The sequence below is a fragment of the Dendrobium catenatum genome, unplaced genomic scaffold, assembly GCF_001605985.2.
Source record: "Dendrobium catenatum unplaced genomic scaffold, ASM160598v2 fragScaff_scaffold_1338, whole genome shotgun sequence".
In the NCBI taxonomy this organism is placed as follows: domain Eukaryota; kingdom Viridiplantae; phylum Streptophyta; class Magnoliopsida; order Asparagales; family Orchidaceae; genus Dendrobium; species Dendrobium catenatum.
In genome coordinates, this window is record NW_021319800.1 from 1030113 (window position 1) to 1034812 (window position 4700).

General features: G+C 32.5%; 1 long non-coding RNA gene and 1 pseudogene across 1 annotated transcript; both read right to left on the reverse strand.

Moving 5' to 3' along the window:
- Positions 1–1937: 1937 nt before the first annotated feature.
- Positions 1938–3323, reverse strand: LOC110115079 (annotated as a pseudogene).
- Positions 3324–3343: 20 nt separating this feature from the next.
- On the reverse strand, positions 3344–4090 carry LOC110115080. Its single transcript, XR_002305292.2, has 3 exons — positions 3945–4090; positions 3800–3875; positions 3344–3710 (listed from the first exon to the last, which is right to left on the reverse strand). It is a non-coding gene; the product is annotated as an uncharacterized LOC110115080 (long non-coding RNA).
- Between the last annotated feature and the right edge of the window lie 610 nt (positions 4091–4700).

Below are 4700 nucleotides of genomic sequence, written 5' to 3' on the forward strand. Positions count from 1 at the left end.
GTGGAGCTTAAATGTCGGTGGACGTTTTTTGACGGAGGAGACCGACATGATCATTCTTTGGCTGTTCTATCAAGAACAGTGGTTATCTTTTGTTTTGTAAAATCTAGACTAAGGGGGTGATTGTTAGGTATTAGTCCTAGATTTAGGTTTGCTTTTGTGTAGCTATTTGTATAGCTGTAGGTGTTGCTTTTGTGCCTATTAATAGGCTTTAGCTTGTATTAGGAAGGCAGCCAAAAGGAATAAAGAATTTGTGCAGATTTTGGCTCACCGCCTCCCTCTCCACTCTCCCTCCTCCTCTTTCAAGATCCATGAGGAAGTGCTTCTTCCTCAAGTGAAGGGATCTCACATGAAATTTGAAGATTACTCATTATATATTTATTTCTTCTACAATTATTTTATTTTAAGAAATTAAAAGTTAAAGTTGTGTTAGAAATAAATTTCTTCATTATATATTTATATCGTCTACATTATATATTTATTTCTTCATAATTTAAAATAAATTTTAAGTAACTGTCATAAAAAAATTAAAAAAAACTAAAATTTTGATTCGAGCTCGAGCTTTTCAAACAAGCTCGAGCTTTCGATTCGAGCTCGAGTTTTCGAGTCGATCTCGAGCTTGGTATTTTTTGAACGAGTCAAGCTCGAGCTTATTAATCGAGCTCAGTGAGAGTTAAACGAGCCAGGCTTGATAAGCCATATACTCGACTCGTTTACACCCCTAGGGTCAAGTGACTAAAGAACTAAACAAGCATATCATCTTTGTATTTTCGAGGGATTAATCCAACACTAAAGACGCCTTGTGAGTTCAAAGCCTATAAAAGTCATATGGGAGAACTTTTCTTATCATCATTATCAATTGCAAAAAGTTGAGAACGATAATATGGCAAAGTTCTTTTCTTTTGAGACCATATCTCTTAAAGAGTCCCGTCAAATTATATCAAATAATAACCTTCATCCATCATGAATCTCGATGCATATTTAAATTCAAGTTCATGTGTACTTTGATTTCAACAGTTTAATAGTCAAACTAAACACCTCGATGGGGCGAATCCATCGAGACAACAAGTGATCCGATCCGGCTTCAATTGAGCTCAAACCAAGCACTTAAAATAGATTGAAAACTTCATGAAATTAATTAAGGGGTTAAAAGATCTCTTAAAAAGGATATAAATAAGACTTCATTTTATGCAGAGATTAAGAACTTTATTGCATTTCCAAAGTATTAAAATCCAACTTTATTATTAGACTTTAACTATATGCTTGTAGATGCTCAACATCTATAAACACTACAATGAAAATTAAATACTTATTATTAAATGCGTAATTTCATCTTCTTTAATTGAGAGGAGAGAGAATTCTTATATCTATAATAATTTGATGAACTATTACTACTAAATCATGTACCATAATTTTTCGCCTTTTTTAGATTTCCAATATAACAACTCTTATATCTCTCCTAAATTTCATAAATGTATACTTTATAAAATTAATATGTTACAAACATTACACTCATAATTCGAAAAATCTAGATTCTGATCAAAATATTGCAACATAATTTTCGTTTGACAGCCAGAGAGAAATTCAACCATAAAATTTAATTTTATATTTATTTTAAAATATTATAATATATAAATAATCAATGAATTTTTAGATTATATGCATTTTACAATTAATCTACTTAAATTTTGATCGGAATATCATTTTTTTTTCAAGATCAATAAGCCAGCAGCTACATGGAAGAAAAACAAGGCAAGGCCTTCTAAAGCCATTGTCAGCCCACCAGCAGAGACTTTGGTGGCCGAACAACCCTTCGGAGAGGTAGTGAAGGCCCTTGGATAGGAATGCAAAGGCTTTTGCCGACTGAGACAAGAAAAATGACAAAAAAAATGACCGACCTTTGCTTTTTTTTCTAACACATTAAATCGTGCTCAGAGAAGTCTGCGAAGAAAGCAATCAAATTGAACATACTAAAGTCCAAAGAATCTAATAAATAAACAAAGAACCTCAAATCCTTGCCAGACTTAACAGAAACAAATTAGCTCATCAGAGGAATACACTGCAGATAAATAGAACCTATTCTAGTGGCCATTGGCAAGGAAACTGGCATTCAGGCCAGCAACTTTTCCAGCCGGACTTGTCACAGCAGCACCCTTCTTGGCATAAAATCTTCGGTACATGGAATCGACATGCGTGAGGTAGAATGTATCACGAGAGAGCAAGCTGGTGTCTTTCGTCGTCACAAAATCCTTCGCTCCATAGCGATGCTCCATCAGCTGCATTGTCTCGATGAATTTTTTCGGCGGAAACTGAACAAAGCAAATATATAGATATGAAGCAATGTATTATTACAGTAAATTAGATGTTGCATGTATGATTAAGATTTTATTTGCAACAATTTTTTTACTGTTTTTTAAAAAAACTTTCTATCACAAAAATTCAATGAGAGTAGCGAAAAAGTAATGGTTAAAAGCTGTCCCAAACGAAGCTTAAGATAAAAACATGAAATTGATTAGACTAATCATGATAAACAACAAATTTGAGGGTGACAATAACTGCTAGAGCTGGATGGGGGAAGAAAGTATCACAAAACTCAGAGATAGAGGCATATCTCATTTCATTCATTCATTCAATTTGCTTTCCCTAACACTCCTTAAAAGAGTATTTATAGAATAATAAGATTGTCATTAAGACTTCGTTTGGGATGGCTTTCTTACTGCTTTTTAAAGAACTTTCTAGTACAAAAATTAGAGAAAATTACTTTAAGAAGCAGTAAGAAAACCATCCCAAATGAAATCTAAATAACTATTAGCTATCTAATAAACACTAATAACTATAAATTACCAAGACCTATAATGACTCACAAAAACCAAAACTATCCATTATAGTTATTATTCTAACAGAAATATACCTCATGTCTTGCCTCCAGCTTTTCTGCAACATTTAGCACTGAGGCTATGTTTGATAGGCTGAATGGATGTTGGCCATCATTAAGTTTGAATGAGAACATACTAGAAGCAAGGCCACTGCCATATGAGAACATAACTATTCGCTGACCACCCTGCAAACATAAATAATTTTCAAAAAACGGTAAATTACAAAAGGAAATTTACAAAATTGGACTACTAACATAACAAGGAGATTTACCAGTGTGTCATGTTTGTTATGAATGACTGATGCAAGTGCTGCATATAGTGATGCTGTATACATATTTCCAACTTGTTTTGGCATTAAGGTAGATGCTGAACTTTTTCATCATATAAGTGTTTGGATACTTGTTGTGCAGCCTGAAGAATATCATAGAGATTATAAGACTTCAGGCGCAAATACTAAGTTTCTGAAACAAGATGAAGCAAGATCAAAGGTCTTCTAGACATGATCAAGAGCATAACAGAAAAAAAAAACAGTTCTGGCGCAAAAAGAGATTATTAAAATAAAAAAAGTATAAATTCACTTTAAAAGGAGCCTAAACAATGCATGAGATCACTGAACGATTGGTTTCTCACTGAGACTTAAGAAAGTAGAAAAAAAAAAAAGATCGTTACTAGCAGATATGCATAAAAAGAAAGACTAAAGAGTGAATATGTATATTACCCTACCAAAAAACATATAGCAGAATGAGAAGGCTAATATGTGCAGAACTGAAATATAGTGTACCTAGACTGACGCAGGAAGTCATTGAAATATAGCCGTGAAAAACTTTTTTGCACAAGCTGTTACAACAGTTTAGAAGTTGGTTTAAATATTCTGCTATAAATCAGAAATTACAATCTACAAGATCATTCAAACTTAATTTTTATACCTTGTTGTATAGAGAATGGAATACGAAAGAGTCAGCATCAGAAATTGAAAATGGTTTACCTTCAAACTTTTCATACCTAAAAGAAAATCACACCAGTATCAGGTTTCAGCAAACATCTAGGCAAACAAAATAATCACAAGCTTACTTTGTTACAATAACGCTTGTAACAAGAATCAAGAGCCATTAGGTAGCATGTTTGTGATAGTTTCCCGTTCACAACCTGCAAAGAAAGAATACAATTCAATGAGACACCCATATCTAACATAAAAAGAGAAAGAGCATCCACGCATCCTTTTCAACGTTTCCAACTAAAAAGGTGCTTTCAATGATAATTACAGTTTAGTTAAAACAGTCTAAACAACTTCTATAACTTCACTTTCACCAAATCATTACCTACATAGCAGTTTCTCATTTATTCTATGCTTTGTATTTAAGGATGTTTAACAAGACAATTGCTGCCGAAGATTTATTAGTAACTCAATATACTCAATTATCAAAAGAGAGAAATTTTATGACAGAAATATGAGATCATTTCTACCTCAAATCATATACCATAATCAGTGCCAAACACACTATGAAGCACTCAAAATAAATATTTCATTACCTGATATGCACAGGTAATAATGGAACTGCAGGTTTAGGATCATTAACGGGAGCAAAATTGACAAATGAAATAAAGAATCCAACAGAAAATGAAATATTATGAAATGTTGTCATCATTTTGTTTAGTCATGTTTTGAATTACTATCAAAAGATCTGAAAATTGTGCATATGATAAGCTAATACCAACTTTATATCCAAATTAAACCATCTCTTGCTGGATGATTCTTATAAAAAATTGCGTTAGTATCATGATGTCTTTACACATCATATATTTTTACTGGCATAAATATATTTTAAA